Raw genomic sequence first — 20,691 nt, forward strand, 5'->3', positions numbered from 1 at the left:
CTGATACCAATATTATGTATTTCCGACAATATTGAAAACACGGGTTCAAATCGTCACAGAACCTCAGCCCTCCTTTTGCCCTTACATAGGCAATTTCTCAGTCTATGTCAGAATCTAGTTCTATGCTCATCAGGTCAGTGACATGCTGTTGTATCATCATCCTTTCTCGTGCCTTTTCTCCAAACGCAGGTGATTTTCTAAAACAGGTTGCAGCACAGAGACTACACAAAGCGGGACCACACTGGATAATCAGGCAGCATGAGAATAGGAATACTAAGATGACACCAATGACCATCAGAACCTTCCATCCCCACGCTGATATCAGAGTCCAAAACCACTCCAAGAAGGACCAGTTTCCCTTGTCTACGTGTATAGAGTCGGAAATCTTGTGTAGCTTAGAGATCGCCTCATAAACTGTTGGAGCATTATTGGGAATAAAGACACAGCAGCTCGATTGGATCATTCTGCATACTCCACCTCGATCTGCAAGTATTACGTCTAGGACCATACGGTTCTGCAACGTCATGAGTCTATCCGCCTGAAGCTCAGCTGTCAAGTTGCTAAGGGCACCAGCAGTTTCGGTAATAGTAGATTCAACTACCCGTGTTAGCTGACGTATGTTTCTACTATTGGCCATAGGCCCCCAGAACGGAAGGAAACCTTTGAAGAAGTCTCCAGCTTCCTGACCAGCGGTGTCTTCTTTACTGAAAACACCCCTTGCTACTCTGGTCTTGTGATAATCAGATGAAGCAGTGTATGTCGGAGGCAACAATCGAGCAATATAACATGACCCTGAAAAGTCAGCAGGCAACCATGTATACGCTCTGTCTTGACAGATGAAGTAGGTACCCCTAGCAGTAAGAAAAGCGGGGGAAAAGTTAGACGGAAACACATAAGTCTCAACGCACTCACTCCTCCCTAGCTGAGCTCTCGGATTTCTCCCATTACCTTGCAAACAGACCTGACCTCGGTGAGGTACGACCCAGATTGGAGTGGAGATTTTACGCTTGCTTTCTCCCAAACTAAGGCGATACTCTGAAGAATTCCAACTCAAATATACTCGTAATTCGTCTCTAGGGTAAGATGGAGTATTATTGACGTCCTTGATCATGTCAATAATTCCCTGGACTAAAGCTTTGTTGGCAGAGTTATATTTAGTGGAACGTGGTGGACGTGGAGGATAGGTTTCAAGGGCATAAGCAAAGATGGTTTGAAAGGCCTGAAATGATCCATTATAGCTAAAAGGCAAAACCAGATAGGGAATGCCTTTATCCATAGTGTGGGGTATCAAGCCACACACCCAGCAGTCTGTAGTGTTAACTACCAGTTGGTGTTGGTGCAAGAGCTGTATGAAAGTGTTATTGATAAATTCTGAGCGTCGAGCTTGCTCATGTTCAGGAAATGAGTGAAAAGAGTGTATAGAAGAAACAGTAGAGATAGCAGGATCAAGGGGAGGTACTGTAGTTACTGGCACAAAGATTAAATTTATACCAAAAACGATTCCACCCACCAACGTTATTAAAACAATTAAAAATGTAATAGCACATTGCATCAGAAAACATTTGCTGTGAAGAATTCTGTAAAGTCTGTTTCTGCGAACATAAATCACATTTTCTCGTTGCAGCGCAGGAAGCTCCATCTTCTACAATCCGCTCGCGACCACTGATGATGTGTACGTAGATGAAAATGCCTCTATCAGCCCTGGGAGTTCCCAGAACCAACAGAAAGATCGACCTTGTGTCTGATCCCTGCAGATTCAACTAGGCACACAGCCACAACCCTACGGCTACCCAGACGGCAAGGCAATTTTTAAAAACAATAAAACAATAGCAAACTTCCTGGCTGATGGCAAAAGTTTCAAAATTCAAATATCACAATAGGCAGTTTCCTGCTTTATTTGTCCATATTACGAGATCGTAAGTTGTATCTTAGTTTTGCAGGAACTGTTTGATCAGGAAACAGTGTATCATTAGTAGATGGTGCAGTGTTCAGGTTCGCAGATGGCAGAGTTTCTTCTGATGCAGAGGTCAAATGTTCAGAGTTCAAAGGAGTAGTTTCAGGAGGAGAATCAGAGTTCGAAGTGTCAGTTATCAATTCGGCATCGCTGAAAGGGGCCCACTTGGGTGTTTGCTCGAATTCAGAGGCACCAATTCCCTTCTTAATCCAATTGTCATAAGGAAGTGGCAGGGGCACACGTTTGACGTGTGTTGCATGGATCCAATGCTTGCGACCAGCCACACGAACAGCAGTTCTCGTCGCCAATAACACCTGGAAGGGGCCAACAAATCTGGGCTGAAGGTTCTTCGTCCTCGCAAAATTTCGTACCACAACGTGGTCACCTGGTTTCAGCTGATGCCCTGGACTCTCCGGAGGCTTTGGCAATGCGTCGAAAACCTGTTGGTGAATAAGACTCAATTTAGCAGTCAAGTCGTAAAGGTAGTCAATCAACATTGGATATTCCAGAGAACAAAATTCCTTTGGCCTTGGCACTCCCCAAATATTAGCAGGACGGCCAAAGACAATTTCATATGGACTAAGCCCTACTCTAGAATGCACAGTCGCTCTCGTGGATAACAAAGCCAAGGGTAGTGCGTCTGGCCAGGATAAACCCGTGGATGCCTGTATTTTAGCTAGTTTTAGTTTGAGGGTGCCGTTGTAGCCCTCAACTAAACCAGCAGATTGGGGATGGTTTGCACTGTGGAACTTTTGTTTTATGCCTAAACCGACACACACACTCTGCATAACTTTCCCTATAAACTCACTTCCGTTATCTGACCATACAATCCGTGGCATTCCGTATCTAGGGAAATATTCTTTGAGAAGAATTTTGGCAGTTGATAGGGCAGTATTGTCCTTCAGTGGATATGCTTCGATCCATCTGGAAAATGCACAGACTACCACCAGGACGTATTTTAGATTGTTACAACGATCCATGTGTATGAAATCTAGCTGAATTACTTCAAAGGGGCAGGAAGGAGGAGCGAAATGACCAGCAGGTGTAGAGGTTCCCTTGCCAGGATTATGCATCAGGCATACCATACAATTTTTCACCACTCTCTCTGCACATTTACTAATTCCATCATTCTTCCAAACTGGAGCTAACATCTTACAGATTCCTTTAGAACTTATATGCGCTACTCCATGTGCCATTGTCACCACAGCGAGCACATACGCATCAGGCAACATCCAACGCTGTTGTGCCGACAAATCGATCCAACACCCACTCGAATCCAACTTGCCCGTACTTTCTTTCCATGCACGCTTTTCCTCCTCAGTTGCCTCTTTCTGAATCTCTTTCACACTTTCCACTGTATCCTCACACATTCCAGACTCGGAAATCCATCTAGCAGACGTAGCAACATACATTCTACTCATCATATCTCTAGCTGTCTGTTTAGCAGTCTCATCAGCAAAAGCATTCCCACGACCAACATCATCCGTGATTGCTTTATGAGCACTGCATTTCACAATTGCAACTTCAGTCGGCAAGGTTAGAGATTCCAACAAGTCGTTAACTAGCTGACCATGTTGAATCTTAGTCCCATGGGACGTAATGAAACCTCTTTCTTTCCACAAACGGCCAAAACTATGGGCCACGCCGAATGCGTACTGACTATCTGTGAACACATTCACTCTCTTTCCCTTAGCTAAAACACACGCTCTTGTTAGAGCGATTAATTCTGCAGCTTGGGCAGAATTCTGACTCACTCTCGCAGTCTCCACAATCGTACTCAAAGTCGTTACTGCATAAGCAGCGGTCACATCACCATTCTCCAGTTTAAAACATGACCCATCCACATACAACGTGCCATCTGGATCTGATAACGGAGTGTCTTTTAAATCAATTCGTCCTTTTGTCTCTTCCTCAGTTCTGAAACAACAATCATGGGGCTCGGAATCACTCGACTCTTGATTAGTCGGCAACAATGTTGCTGGATTCAATACATTGCATCTTTTGATTTGAATATGACTTGCTAGCAGTGTCAACTCGTAGCCAGATAATCTAGCACTGGTAAGGTGTTTTGTCTTGGTTCTGTTCATGAGCGTATCCACAGCATGAGGAACCATGACCACTAGCATGTTATTCATCACCAAACCAGCAGATTGTCGAATGGAAGCTGCAGCTGCCGCTGTAGCTCTCAAACAACTAGGTAACGCTCTAGCTACCGGATCTAATGTTGATGAAAAATATGCACAAGGGTGTTGTTTATCACCGAATTTCTGTGTCAGAACACTCAACGCGCAACCTTCTCTTTCGTGAACATAGAGCGTGAATGGCTTACTGTAATCTGGTGTACCCAATACAGGAGCTGAACACAATGCTTTCCGTAACTCAGAAAAACTTTCCTGACATTCAGCAGACCACGGCACCGGACTCGGAACATTTTTCCCAGTCAAAGCTACTAATGGTTTTGCTAAAAGAGAAAAATTTGGGATCCACTGCCTACAGTAAGAGGTAATACCTAGAAAGGCACGTACTTCTCTCTGTGTATGAGGAACACTCATCTGCGTAATTGCTTTTATTCTTTCTGGGGTCAACTTCCTTCCCTCCTTTGACAAGAGATGACCTAGGTAGGTCACTTCTTGGCAGCAGTATTGCATTTTCGAAGGTGACACCTTGTGATTCAAATTGGACAAATGATGCAATAACGAAATCGTAGCTGCTTTGCAAGTTTCTTTGTCATCAGCAGCCACTAGAAGGTCATCTACATACTGTACTAGAGCAGAACCTGGAGGAAGTATAAAAGAATCTAACTGACTTTTTAATGCCTGGCTGTAAATGGACGGACTTTCACAATAGCCTTGTGGAGCGCGTTTAAATCTGAAGCTTCGACCTCCTAGACAGAAGCCGAAAATATCTCTACTTTCTTCGGCTATCGGAATGCTGAAAAAGGCATTCTTTAAGTCGATGACTGAAAACCATGTGGCTGTAGCAGGAATCAACGTTAACAAGGCAGTAATGTCTGGAACCACAGGAAACTGTGGAACCACAATCTTATTAACCTCTCTGAGATCGATAACAAATCTATATACTGGAGGCTTTGTAGGATCAGTTCGTTTCAAAATCGGTAATACAGGACTGTTACAGACATTTCCTCTAGTTTCTTCAATCACACCTTTCTTAATCAAATCTTGTACAATTAATAAAAGTGCACGTTCACCTTCACTAGAGATTTTGTATTGAGGAATTCGTGGAAATTTTACATTTGCTTTCAACGTGACTACATATGGTGGTATTTCCAAAAGGCCTACATCATTAGGACCAGTCGCCCAAAGAGTATCAGGGAGTGAACGCAGCTCCGGCGGGAGTGCATCCATTGACAAGTACATCGGAGAGGTGATTCTTTTACCCAACGTAAGCTGTACTCCTTCCGGAGAACAGTACAATGTCGCATATAGGCGTTTTAACAAGTCTAAACCAAGCAGATTTTCATTACAACCTGTCGTCAAAATCAAAGGTGCTTTCAATTGACACGGTCCAACAGAAATAGACAAAGGACCAGATATGGGATTGTAAACAGGGGCGCCTGAAAAACCTACAGAAACATTTGTTAAGCCGGACAAAGGTGCGCCAGGGAGTTTTGCATGAATGATAGAACTTTTTGCTGCACCAGTATCCAACAGAAACGGTTCGACTACACCTGATGTTGCTACTGCGACATAAGGCCCACTCTGATCCACTGGAACTGATACTACTCCCTCTCTCTGTCCATGGCTGTCCTAGTACTCATTTTGCTGAAATCCTTCACTCACTTCACAATAGTCTTCAACATGATACTGTTGAGATCTATTTTGTTGGGCAGACTGTCCATTTCGTTGATCAAAGTGATTAGAAGGGCGATCATTCGTTTGTGGTGGCATAGTACCTCGTCCTCGACCTCTAGATTTTTGCACAAAACCACCACGACCTCTCTGAGCTGCGGCTGCGTTATTTTGCGCTAAGACTGGACACTCATTCTTATAGTGACCCTCTTTCTTACAGTACGCACACTGATTCCATTGATATTGTGGTCTCTGGGAACCATAATCTGTCCTTTGATACGACCCTTGCTGTGTATTAGTCTGAGTCATACGAGGCGGATATGCCAGTTGCAAAAGAACTTTAGTCTTTAAGTCTTTCGTTTTCTTATCTGATTTCTCTTTCTCCTCTTTATCCCTGTTTTCATAATACTGTGCAGTTGCAAGTATTTGCGCAGTTGTAGAGACAGCCCACGCACTTTCGGAATCTTTCAATTTATTGCAGAGCTCTGGTAGCAGATTGTGTACAAATTTGTCGACAAACAATCTCTGTCCTCCTTCTGTGCTCATATCCTGACCACTATGATCTACAAAAGTCTCTTCGAATCTTGTGAAGAAGTCGGAGACACTTTCGTCTTTCTTTTGCCTGCATGCGGACAACTTGTCCCAGTTAACACGCAATGCTGGCATCAAAGTCTTCATTAAGTCGATTATCCTACCTGGAAGATTAGCAATTAGAGGTTCGGGTTTGGAACCACCTATTTGCTGACCATCCGCTGCTATGATAGCTGCCCAATCACCACCTAGGGCAACTGGATGATTTTCTTTACGAATTTTTGCCCAAATTGGTTGCGGAACTACATTCCCAAATAACATGTCGATGTCCGCTAGATTCATTACACAAGCCTCAACTGTCTGTGCTAATTCCTTATAGTATCCGGCAGGATTTTTACGGGGATCTGGCAAGGCCTGTTTCACTGCTAGCACTTCGGCTCGCTTCCACGGAATGTGTATCCACACTCTCTGGAATTGCGCCGGAGCGGCTGCAATACCATTAATAGCATCAGCTTGCACAGCTTCGCGCCAAATTGGAGGAACCTCCCTCAATGGATATTGGCGATTCAGCTTCGTACTTTGTTTCTCCAAATCTCTCGGTGAACGAAGAGATGGATCATTCCTATAGCTTAAGATCAGTTCCATCGCTTCTTTTATATCTTGACCCACTATCATACCTGCAGCAAACTCTTTCTGAACATTAATTAATTCTTCTAGGTTCGATTCAGAATCATCTTCTTCTAACTCATCACGCAACAGGGAGCACATCTCGTCAAAAACATATCGTTGCGTTGGTTCCTTCCATTGCATAAATGTATCTAGTACATCTCTCGTACTATATCTCCTACTCTTCGAAACCCATCGGAGAGCCGTGGAATCTAATATTCCCCGTTCCTCAGTACTTGGGAGCTGACTACGTCTCTGTACAGAGTCAGAGGCAGGAGTTTTAATTAAAGTTTTATAGAAAGGAGACAGAATATTAGAGACAGAATCAGTGATTCTTCGACGAACAGAAAGCGGAGTCATAATGCTGGCAGATGCGGAGAACACAGTAGCAGTTGGAACAGATAGCGGGACAGTAGGAGTATCGAGTAGGATAGCTTGTGAAACAGTAGGTGTAAGCGATACAGGTATAGGCAAAGAAGCCGGCAACCCAGGAAGAGGGGGTGCCGAAGGAATATTCACATTAATTACAGGAGGTACAGGACCTTGATTCTGAGGAGCAGGAGCAGGAATACCAGGTTGTCCAGCAACCGGCAATAGAACATTCGGTACAGGCAGAGCCGTAGCACCCTGTGCATACGGTGGGGGTGACCGTAACAAGTAAGACAACACAGGATCGCTCTCGGGGTCCTCTACTATCTTAGTTGTGCTCGATGGCAAGGCAGGATAGCACTTGTCAATCGCTAAATTATGCTCTCTAGTAGCCACCTCTACGGTCTTCTCAGACTCGTTGACTTGCAGCTGCTTAACAGCCTGTTCTAAAGTCAACTCTTGCTCTTTTTGTTCTTTCTTCAACCTTTTAATTTCTCTCTGTTTAGATTCTTTTCGCCAGAAACGGAAAGAATCAAACATTGCCGGCCGGGCTTTCTTTTTAAACAATTTCGCTTCCAAATTATCAAGGATTTCGGGTTCAAAACTACCATGCAGTGGCCAACTAAGGACACCATCCTTTTCCGTATAGCGGACCCACACCTCATTATAAGATATAGGACCCACACCAAACTTACAATAAAGATCATGTAGAGGAGTCCCAATCGGAGGAACCAGACATGAGTCCTCCAATCGTGAATCACTGTTGCAACCAAAACACGACAACATACAATTTTTCCGACTTACCATTTTGCAATCCGGAACACAGAACGAACAAAACAAGAAACAGATATATGCACTTGAACCAAGAACTTAGGCCTACCAAAAGCGAACTGATGTATCGATACCCAAACTAAACCAATAGATTATCGTAACCAGGACAACCAGTGATAATCTTACGAAACCAAACCAAACCAAGAACCAAAAAGGATTTTAACAACCCTCACGAAGTAACCAACGAGCAACCACTAAATACTTAACTGAGGCACTGAAGACGTCACCAAGGAGAAACCCGTCACGTTTCGCCGTACTAAGGACTGCACCTCGGGTCCAAGACAGGGCGACGGTCAAGGCAACGGCCCACTGCAGCCGTCCTGAACGGGAACCCTCGTGGAAGAGAACGTCGGGCCACTTTTGCGATATGCCGGGATCGATGAAGTGGGGCGCCTCCCTCAGGAATCTTCACACGAAGCTTCTCGAACTCTTCAGGCTTTTGGACCGGTACCGAATGACGCCGCCCCACGTGGGGCGCCAATTGGAGTTCTGGACTTTTTGGTTCCGTCCAGAGGTGTCAGGGATAACACCCGAAGACCCCGGAGTTCCACCTGTCTCGGTGCACAAATAAACAGAAACACGGGCTTCTCGATGGTGGCGTCAAAGACCAAAGGTTTATTACTGCAGGGACACAGAAATCACAGAATCTACACACGGGCAGAGTCTAGGAGACTGTTCAATTTGTACAAAGAGGGTTGCTCCTTATATACTAAAATTTGAGCTTGAGGCAAATTCTTTACATGTAATACATTCCCAAACCTTTGTGTCCTAAACAATAAATATTTGGCGTTGCACAGGAATCGTCGATAATATCTGATGTCAAAACATTACGAACGAGGGGTTCCCACTTTTCCATCATAATCTCATGTCAACTTTTCATTCAAGACCCGGACCGCCTCATCGTAAATTTTGTTACCTCCCCCTAATAAAGGCCCAGAAGGAAAGGAGCAGAGCCAGGTGCAGAAGATAGAAAAGCAGGATAAGGGATGTTTGTAGGTTGTAAATGGGCAAGGTTACCAGCCTCGGCTGCCTAATCGTGATCAGGCCAACGAACACAAGAACCAGTATAGCAGGACTGGCCTCGGGCAGAGGAGGCAGCCTTTGTCGAGTCATGCAGCTACAGCATGTTCTGTTCTAAGGTGCACGTGTCACTAGAGAGGTGAATCTCCGGCTAAGCCTGCGTGTCCTTAATCGAAATGGAGAAATCAGAGGTTATTGCGTATGTGAGGGCAAGAAACACAAAATGGCTGCCATGTTCTAAGATGGATGCCATGGGTAGATCGGAAATGTGTTTGTAGCAGGAGTACTCTTGCTCGTAGCATAGCGAAAACACCAGGATATGCTAAATGGATCATTTGCGGTTCGCTGATACCAATATTATGTATTTCCGACAATATTGAAAACACTGGTTCAAATCGTCACGGAACCTCAGTACCACCAGGCCTATGACTGAATTAGCTTGCTGCAGGATTCCTTTGACCCCTACTGTAAAGAAACTGTTTGGTGTACGTGCTCTCTATAAGCACTTTTAACTGAACAAGTTACCTCTGAAATCACTGGTACATCTAGTGTTCACTTTAAATTGTATTGAATCATAAAGCACCTCAATGTCAGAATAGGCCTGATGTGGGTTAAAGAAATAAAACCTGGAAAAACATTTCTCCACCTTCGTGGTTTGATACTGAGCAAGGAAATGCGAGCACTCTTGATTTGCAGTTAGAGTGGCAGACGTCATCCGGGCGGCACGTTACTTCTGTGCCAAGACTCGTTACTGGGCACATTGTGTTGCTTGGTGTGCTGATGTAGGTTATGATTTCTGCCCCACCCCCACACCTCAGGGCACATGTCATGTCAGATCCTACTTTGTTGTAGATCTGAGCTCTCTCTGGAAAGTGCTTTATTCTCTGTGGACTATCCACTCTGGAATGTCCATGTTTCTCCCTTGAATGTGTGGAATGCATAGAGAGCTGGAAAATAATTTTTGGGGGAGTGTCTGGACAAAGAGTGAGAGACTGACTTTGTGGCAAAATGCTTGTGTAGAAAATGTATGAATGAAAGGTTTTCTGGGGTTAGTCTAGGGCCAGTTTTTGTGTGTTCAGGACCAGGTCTCTATTTTGGGTCTCACATTCCTCGCACTACTAAGGTAACAACATTTAGACCATGCTGTAGGGAGGTGGTCAGACACTCCCTGTCATGCTCAGTTTTAGGGTGGTGACTCTTTGCACAGCAGTCAACTCTATGGTGAGCATGCTCAGTGGTTCCTGGTAAGCGTGAGCGCAAAATCCGTTCCGCTCGCAGATTTCGCGGATTTTCGGTAAATCCGCAATCCGCGAATTTACCGAAAATCCACGAATCTGCGAGCGGCGGATTCGGGGGGCAAAAGTTCAAGCCTTCAAGCTTGAAGTTGTTGTTGTAACTATTTTAGGATGGCGCCGGCAAGCTGCCAGCGCCATCCTAAAATAGTTACTAAGTTAGCTTCAACAGGAAGCACAGGAAGCACTAATAGATAAAATAAAGCAGGTGCTCGAGCACCTGCTTTATTTGATCTATTAGTGAAACTAATTTAGTAACTATTTTAGGATGGCGCTGGCAGCTTTCCGGCGCCATCCTAAAATAGTTACAGAAAGATAATGGATGGACAGCTCACTCAAGGGAGCGTCGTCGAGGCTGGGCAGGTGTGACTTCTTCCCAAATCTACAGTCGAAAATCAGCTGTGATGCTGGATAGAGGCCTTTGCATTCTTGACTTTTACAAGCGCAATCCTCGTGCTGTTCCTGTGACCAGGAGCTTCTTTCTCTTGATCTGCTGCTCTGATCGGTCTCTGACCTTTTATACACACAAGAGGCATGTGAACTTGCATGGAATCCCCGTCCATTTGGCCCCGCTCACACACTCGCGGTGTGCACCGTCTTCCCGCCATTTACCCACTATGATGGACAGCTCACTCAAGGGACCCCTGCGCCCTTCGGGGCGATTGCATAGTAACACACACATGGTCGCTGGTACTAGTTGAAGCTCAAATTCAGTGACTCATTCATCAGCCCAAAAACAGTTGTGAGCTTCGTCGAGGCCGCGCAGAAGACCCCCCCATTAAAAAAATCTGCGAATCCGCAAATTCGCGGATTATGCGGATCCGCAAATCCGCAAATTCGCGGATCGTGGATCCGCGAAATCCGCCAATGCTTAGTTCCTGGCAGAGGTGGGTGTCACCCTCCCAGATCTCTCTGAACCTTTATCGTACCTATTACCCCAACCCCTGTTCCCCTGGAACAGCATGGTGCTATGGTGGGGGAACCTTCAGGAAAAGATTGCTGATGGGTGTGAGTGTGCTTCCTAAGTGGCATAACTTACTTGCCAAGGCTGGGGAGGCTCTCATGGTCCGGGGTTCTTTTCTAGGGAGAGAAGGATGTTGTCTACCGTTCCTCACAGTACCAGGCCTTGGCTGTCTTAGATCCCAGATGCTCTCTGTGAGGTTGGGCTGCCTGTGTTGGGATCATAAATCATTCTTGGCTTTATACTCCCATGTATGCTTGCGTGATTTATGATTCAAGGATGTGTCTTTTGTAGTGGATTAATAAATATAGAATATATTCCTCCAGAGATCAGTTGTCTGTGTCTGTTCTCTGGATTTTTTAAATGGCATGGCACGTCATCACATCGCTGCTTTATGGTCGATAACTAACTTGCCTTAGGACAATGTAGGTCTGCAATGTTATTAAACAAGTCCTTAGATTTGAAATACTGCTAATTTACTCAGAAAAGGAATCTAATATTATTTGCATTATGGAAGTTTACTTCACAAAGTCAGTAAAGATCCTTGAGGGGATCCAGTGGCGCATTCCAGGGATCTGGTATTTGGAGTCTGAGTCAGTGCAGGGACCATTCACACACTCTACTAGGCCTAGAAATTACTGGTCAATCTTGGGAGTAGTGGTGCCGTAGCTGGGCTAGCATTCAGTTAAGTGTCATGTTTAGGGGCACACGTTTTTTCAAAACTGAACAGTCTGATCAGTTCTGATCCGATTGGCAGAGGCACCAACTGGATCAAGTAGTTCACCAGTTCCAATCAGAAAACTGCTCTTTACATTTATGCTCTAACTGTACCATTAACCCTTAATATATTGAATGCAGAGCCTGTTGCTTTTCTCTTCCCTCCTTCTGCGTCTCTTCCCTTTAAAATCACACTATCTTCATCCAGTTTCTCTGTCTTTTATAGTCCCTTTGATGAAAGCAGATACCTGATTGAATTCCCACCCTCACAGAGAGTCGTTTCTCATTCACAGAATCAAAGAACCTGATGAAGAGACCTGCTGCACCCCAGCACCAGAAAAGCTCTTGACAGCATCACCAGATGAACAATCGTATCAGTGTTTAGAGTCTGAGAAATGCTCAGCTAGAGGGTGGACCTGGATACACACCCTACGATTTACATTCAGGGGAGAAACACAGGCCTCATGTGAGAAAAAGCTCATGCAGGGCTCATCTTTATTAACAGTTTAAAAGACCCACACCAGAGACCATCTCTTTGAGTATACCAAGTGTGAATACCTTTGTTCTGAATTTATACATCTGATAAGTACCTCAGATGTTCTGCTCTAGTGAGAAAAAAACTATTGCAGATTGGGAGAAAAGCTTCGCTCCGCACTACCACAATTGTAATTGTAATGCGAAATTAGAGCAGTTAATCTGAATATCCTGAGGATAAGCTATACCAGTATAAGAAGTGTGAGAAAAGGGTGACACCCAGAACATCTCTGTTGAAATATCAGAGAATGCTTACCAGACCGAATATCTAGCTGTATATGGAATGTGGATAAACCTGCACTGAGGGTACTTCGCTGCACAGGCATTAAATAGTTTCTTCTGGGAATAGCTCATACCACTGTGCAGAATGTAGGAAAAGCTCCACTGGACCAAAGAAGCTGTTGAGAGACCAGAGAGTCCATACAGGTGATGAGCTCTAAATTGTCATGAATGTAGGATTAGCTTCACTGAGAATGGTGCACTGGTAAAGCAACAGATAATCTGTGCTGGTGAGAAACTCTTTCAGTGTTATGCATGTGGGATAAACTTTCTTGACAAGAAATCACTGTTGTCGTAAAGTCCATACTGGTTAGAAACCATGTGACTGTACAGAAAAGGGAATCTAATTAACTGATAAGGGCACACTGGTGAAGCATAAGAAAATGTGTGTGGAACCCTATCAGTGTACTGAATGTGAGAAAATCTTTCCCTGGAATAGCATACAGTACATTCCATACGTATCCATACTGGTTCGAAGCCCTATCACTGTACAGAATGTAGGAAATGCTTCAGTAAGAACGGAACACTGATGATGCATCGTACAACCCATTCAGCTGGTAATCCCTATCAGTGTATGGAATGTGAGAATCGCTTCGCTGCGAGGAGCAAACTGTTGGTGCATCAGAGACTTCATAATGGGAAGAAACCCTATCAGTGTACAGATTGTGGGTAAAGCTTTACTGAGGAGAGCGCATTGTTGAAGCATCAGAGATTCCACACTTGTGAGAAACCCTATCAGTGTACAGAATGCAGGAAAACCTTTACTGTGAAAAGCCCTTTGTTGAAACATAAATATTCTTCACTTGCGAGCAACCCTTTCAATTTACAGAATGCAGGAAAATCTTTACTTCGAAGGGCACACTGTTGAATCATCAAGAATCCACCCTGGTGAGAAACCCTATCATTGCACAGAATGCGGCAAAAGCTTTACTATAAAAAGCAATTTGTTGAGGCATCATCGAATCCACACTGGTGAGAAACCTTATCATTGCACAGAATGCCGGAAAAGCTTTACAGTGAAGGGTGTGCTGCCTTAGCATCAGAGAATCCATACTGGTGAGACACCCTATCAGTGTACAGAATGCAGAAAAAGCTTTACTGTGAAGAGCACATTGTTGAAGCATCAGAGAATCCATACTGGTGAGAAACCCTATCAGTGCATAGAATGTGGAAAAAGGTTCACTCAGAAGATCCAACTGTTAAATCATCAGAGAATCCATTCTGGTGAGGAACCCTATCAGTGTACAGTATGCGGGAAAAGCTTTACTGTGAAGGGTGTGCTGCTTCGGCATCAGAGAATCCATACTGGTGAGAAACCCTATCAGTGTACAGAATGCTGGAAATGCTTTCCTCAGAAAAGCACTTTGTTGAATCATCAGAGAATCCACACTGGTGAGAAACCCTATCAGTGTATAGAATGTGGTAAAAGCTTTACTGCGAAAAGCAATTTGTTGAATCATAAGAGAATCCACACTGTTGAGAAACCCTATCAGTGTATAGCATGTGGTAAAAGCTTTACAGCAAAAAGCAATTTGTTGAATCATCAGAGATATCACACTGGTGCGAAACCTTATCAGTGTACAGAACACATGAAAAGCTTTACTGAGAAGAGCATATTGTTGAAGCATCAGAGAATCCATAATGATGAGAAACCCTATCAGTGCATAGAATGTGGAAAAAGATTCACTCAGAAGATCCAACTGTTGAATCATCAGAGAATCCATACTGGTGAGGAACCCTATCAGTGTACAGAATGTGGGAAAAGCTTTACTGTGAAGGGTGTGCTGCTTCAGCATCAGAGAATCCATACTGGTGAGAAACCCTATCAGTGTACAGAATGCTGGAAATGCTTTCCTCAGAAAAGCAATTTGTTGAATCATCAGAGAATCCACACGGGTGAGAAACCCTATCAGTGTACAGAATGTGGGAAAAGCTTTACTGTGAAGGGTGTGCTGCTTCAGCATCAGAGAATCCATACTGGTGAGAAACCCTATCAGTGTACAGAATGCTGGAAATGCTTTCCTCAGAAAAGCAATTTGTTGAATCATCAGAGAATCCACACTGGTGAGAAACCCTATCAGTGTACAGAATGCTTGAAATGCTTTCCTCAGAAAAGCAATTTGTTGAATCATCAGAGAATCCACACGGGTGAGAAACCCTATCAGTGTATAGAATGTGGTAAAAGCTTTACTGCGAAAAGCAATTTGTTGAAACATAAAAGAATCCACACTGGTGAGAAACCCTATCAGTGTACAGAATGCGAGAAATGCTTTACTGAAAAGGGCACACTGTTGAACCATCAGAGAATCCATACTGGTGAGAAACCCCATCAGTGTACAGAATGCAGGAAAAGCTTTGCTGTGAAGAGCACATTGTTGAAGCATCACATAATCCATACTGGTGAGAAACCCTATCAGTGTACAGAATGTGGGAAAAGCTTTACTGAGAAGGGTGCGCTGCTTCAGCATCAGAGAATCCATACTGGTGAGAAACCCTATTTGTGTACTGAATGTGGAAAAAGGTTCATTTGGAAGATCTCACTTTTGAAGCATCAGAGAATCCATACAGGTGAGAAACTGCATTGGTGTACTTAATGTGGGAGAGGCTTCACAAAGAAGAAAGCTTTCTTAAGACAACAAATAACTCACACTGGTGAGAAACTGTGTCCATGCAGAGAATGTGAGGAAAGCTTCACTGATAACAAATCCCTGTCAGAGAATCCGTACTGATGAGAAATCTTTTCATTGTTCCGAATCTAGGGAAAACTTCACTCAGATTCCCTCATTAAAGGCAATTCATTGTGGCAAACAGGAGAATAGCTTGACAAGAAAGCAGACATTGTAAAATAATGAGAGAATCTGTTCATTGTAGAATTGTCATAGTCTAGAGTGTCGAATACTAGTGAAGCAAGATATCAGTATTTTGGATATAGAATGGATACAAAAGCGAATCCAGAAGTGAGATCCAAAATACAATAGGAGTCCCCTCTTGCACCTTATGTATTCTATTATTTGACAATTTCTTCATATTATAAACATTGCTGTCTTGCTCTGAACAGGGGTACGTGACTGGTAAATATAATTGTTTGCGTAATTGTTGAAAGTATGAAGGTAAAGCTCCTCATCGCCAAGGTGTCAGACCAAGAGCTTTTTTAAAGTCCGTATTACCCCATACACTCACTTTCTAATATTCCCTCGCCATGACAACTGTTTGTCCTTTTAAAAAAATACTACTTGTATCATGAATTTAAATGCACACATGTAGACACACACCTGTGAAAGTAAATGTGCAAAATTGTATTTGGAACAACAAAGCAATATTCAAACATTTCTAACTGTGACAAAATTCCATGTTAAAGCTTCAATGCAATGCAAAGTATCTGACTTGAGAAAATATGTACAACTAATTCTCATGAGAAAACATCATGGCATGTGAAGATCTGTAACATGTAATATGCTGTATCATTGTGTTTTTTTAAAGACTTATTTTATTTCATGAGTAGGTGAAATGCTATAATGTTTGGTTGTATGTAGTAAAAAGCCGAAAGCAACGCTTAATTATTTAGATAAGTGTGAGAGACTCTTTTTTTCAGGCTTTCCCCATACACTTTTTGCCCTACTATTGCTGGGTTTAGTGCTGTGTAATGATGACTGTGCAGTGCCTGTGGACCCTGCATTCCTGGCCTCTTTGCATGTACTCTGACCCTTAAAGTATTTGTTTAATTGGCTTATCTCCAATTGACATACGTTTTCTAATACATTGGTCCCTAATGTATGACACCCGATGTACACAGGGCCTATATGTTAAGTGTTCCTCATGGACTGCAACACTTATTGGGCCACCACGATTGTGACGAGGTGTAACATCTCTCCTGGCAGAGCAGCTTTAAAACGTCTATGAGGGGGGAAAAATCAGAATCACCAGATACGCGTTCTTGAGGTCTAAGCGGACCATCCAGTCTTGCGGACGGAGAACGTCTTGGAGGAGTTTTATCCCCTCCATCTTGAAATGGCGATAGACCAGCCATTCGTTGAACTCGCTTAAGTTGATAACCGGTCTGTCACCACCATCGTTCTTGTCGACCAAAAAGATATTGCTTATGAACCCCCTGTGGTGAGGGACGGTCAGGCAGTTTCCTTACTGGAGCAGAATGTGACTCATCTGTTGGACATTCACTCGTTTACAATTATATTAAAAATCCACCATGCATGTAATCCTTCGGCTTCAAATTTGACCTGTTTATTTAAAAGCAATTTAAGTTCCCGCAATTTTTCCCCTTATTACGGTCCTTTCAAATGGGGTTATTTAATGCTTAGCGATCAAGATTGCTGTGGAATACGATCTGAAGTCCCATAGATTTTGTCTGTTACCCAGCTTGTAACATGTTGCAACAACGTCTTGTTTCCCAGTCCGCATGGGATTGCAGATAGCTCGTCTTCCATTCCAACTTTGAAGGAAGACTTCAGCAAGCTAAGCAGACTCAAAGTATTATTGTTTCAATATAAGGTAGCTCTCACATCTGCTTGCGAAACCTCTGAATTGGAGGTGGCTAGAACTTCTAGTGAAATCCAGTCATTGTTGAATCCAAACCTTCCCCTGCATTTTGGCGAATTAATGCATCTAATTTTTAATAACTCTAATACAACCGGTCTTGCACACTTCTTTAAAGTTGTCGGCCCCGGCCTCGTCTGTTCGTTCCAATCTGTTTTAGGAATAATACTGACTTTTATCCATTCCATTTTTCCAGTGTATTCTGAGGTTTTTTGCTGCTATTATTCCTTATTTGCAGCATTCTCATCCTATTTCTACTTCTCCGCAATGGATGTTCTTTTTGCGGGCCCTCTCTAACTAAAAAAGCTCCAACACTATTGTGAGCGTATGCTTCAGATATATGGAATATTTCTACTGCTAGAGCTGGATCTTAACTGGTTCTTAACATTCCAGCCTGCCTATTTTACCTGCGTACAACCGTTGTTCCACTGTCTCTGGTACCCCTTTGAATGGCACTGGATATTTGCCTGGCTTCCAAGAAACCCGCTGCCTCAAACATGGGACTGGTAATGGGTCCCTTAGCGAGCCCATTTTCAGGATTGTCCTTCGGGTTTGCGACTTCTTCACAATACGAGGTTTAAGCCACCCATTTTGAGGAAGTAAGTGCATCTGCACATGGATCACAGAATACAGGCTCTACTAACACGATGCAGGTTGTCCGTGAATTATTCCAGCATTGTCAGGGAACGAGAATCATGTCTGTTCTTTGGAATTTTTTATTTGAGCTGTGGATCACTCTTCTTGTGCTGATTCAGACTGCTTTATGTTCCTGGCCTTTGAATTGACTAGTGACACAATGGATTTTTCCAAATCACCATGATTCAATATTTTTTTTCCAAATTGACAATTCCTTTGAAAAAAATTCAGAATATGACTTTTACAAGCTATGCTTTGAGTTTGTTTATCTTTCAGTTACATTCATACTATTTAGTGCTATTATCCTGCCCAAAGGGAGGGTGTTGTGTGTTTCTGTCATGAACCATTGTCGTTTTCCCTATATTAGCCTAACTGTGCACATTGTAGGTCACTTGTATTTTGCACTACATAACACTCTTGCCTTTGTGCCACATTGTATTTTCACACAGAACCTGCACATATTTTTTATATTTTATTCTTTTCCTGGGATTTAGTCTGAATACACTAAACAAGGTTGAACAACAATGCCCCTTGCTTTTCTCTCTGGTCAGTCACTAGCACTTAGACATAACAAGAGAATGCAGCTGCTGTTTGTGAGCAAACATATCTTGTCATATAACTGAGGACAGGGGTTTTGAAAACACACACACTGTGCAAAGGTCCTGAAGCAAGAGTGCTGCGCTAGCTGAGATGCAGAACAGCCACCTATGTATGCTAAGGTACGGTGTCCGCCACTAATGCCAGAGAGCTATAATATATAAACATTTAGCTTCAGTAGAAAGAGGGAGCTAGGCTATGCTGTCTTATAATATGACAGGGCTTTTTTATCGTATATGGTTTGTAAACCATGCTAAAGATATGTTTGTTATGCATTTGTTGTCTAATTGTGGTGCAGATACTGCATCTTAGAGCACAATAGTTTAAATAAATATTATAAACTTCCTTCGTGTCTCTTGCTTATCTTATTCTGGACAAGTACGAGTGAGAGAGCGAAAGGGCATGTCCTATTTACAGCGATCAGTTAGAGGGTCCAGAGTGTTCTGGTCTGGATATGAGAAATAAGTAAAACCCGGGTCCCAAGGCACTTTTTCCCCCCATACATCGGTCAAACCATGCGACAGTAATAGAGAGCCTAATGCCCTATATACCTTATGTTTGCGTCCTGTATATTCACCTCCCTGCCTCCAATCAGCCGATATATTCATGTCTCCACACAATACCATAGGGGTACCCCAATTAGCCAACTCCTCTTCTAGCTCGTCAAATACTGCTGGCTCATCTTCATTAGATCCATAGATCACACACAATGTAATGCTTAGATTCAATTCCACCAGAGCCCATCTGCCGGACCCATCCGTTTTGGTACGTCTCACCCCTCCCCACATTACATTTCCCCATAATGGCCACCCCCTTATTGTAGATGATTGTGACGAGCATCCTAGCAGTATATATCCGGGCATATTCAATAACTTCCTTTTAGCCCAAGGCAAATGGGTTTCTTGTATACACAGTATGTCAATATTATTAAATTTAGCAAAGTGGTTCAGTTTCTGACGTTTCTTCCAGTCATTTAGCCCCCCTGCATTGACGGTACATATCTTAATGTTTGACATTATTAACATAGTTTCATCTTCTGACCTGTCTGTTATCCATGAATCTACTATATGCCAACATCAAACTCATTTCCATCTCAAAGTTTTTCTCTTTTTTGTTCCCCCCCACTGCTCCCTCGCTTCCCCCCGCCACCCCCCTCCTCACTTCCCCTCCCCTCCCCCCTTCAACCCCTTCAACCCCTCCAACCCCTCCAACCCCCCCTCCCACCCCCTCTTTTCAGAGGCGCTCAAACCTGCTGGTCTGTGCACGTGATGGTTCGCAGTAATGACCGAGGAGATTTCTAAATAACCCATCCTAGTACCTGTGACACTATTACCCCCACCACCCTACACAACACAACACACCACACCCAAACGTTATTGCTGATTTCCATTTCAACCGATTTTGAGATTAATCATGTCTGCCATAGAGTTATTCCTGTTCACATCTGCGGATAATACTAAACCCCTTGTGTGTCCAAATATTCCTTAGCTTTCACTTCGGAGGAGAAGTACAAGGTTCTCCCACTGTTAAATATTTTCAGCTGTGCCAGATTGATTAAGTATGCCTGCATGCCCTTGTCCTGAAATGGTTTTATCATCTGCCTTAATCACCAGCGTCTCTCCACCGTGACATGGCAGAAATCCGGGCGGACAAAAAAGGAGAAGCCATCAACATTCTTTTTTAGGTCCGGTCTTGCCCTCTCTGAAATTGCCTGCCTCAAATTATATTGTGGAAAAAGGTAGGGCTGATGGCCTTTTTCAAAGTTGCCCGGCGCTAACCCCCTCTATACCATTCTAGTTATCAAACAAAGAGGCAGGCGCTGGAGACTGGAAGGCAGGAAACAGAAGTTTTTATTCCGACGGAGCAGAACACATCAGATCAGACAACAAGGTATCGTTTCGAGGTGCTCTAACAGCCTCTCTGAGGCCTGGCCTTTTATACCCT

At 43.5% G+C, this 20,691-nt stretch overlaps 1 pseudogene across 1 annotated transcript in view; it reads left to right on the forward strand.

The window, feature by feature from the left end:
- LOC147725031 (uncharacterized) overlaps positions 1-19,053 on the forward strand; it is a 134,047-nt pseudogene extending 114,994 nt beyond the window's left edge. Inside the window, exon 2 of the transcript XR_015309953.1 lies at positions 12,444-19,053. The product of XR_015309953.1 is annotated as an uncharacterized LOC147725031 (transcript). The remainder of the gene's footprint in view (positions 1-12,443) is intronic.
- The last annotated feature ends 1,638 nt before the right edge of the window (positions 19,054-20,691 follow it).

The sequence above is a fragment of the Lissotriton vulgaris genome, chromosome 4_1, assembly GCF_964263255.1.
Source record: "Lissotriton vulgaris chromosome 4_1, aLisVul1.2, whole genome shotgun sequence".
Classification (NCBI taxonomy): Eukaryota; Metazoa; Chordata; class Amphibia; order Caudata; family Salamandridae; genus Lissotriton; species Lissotriton vulgaris.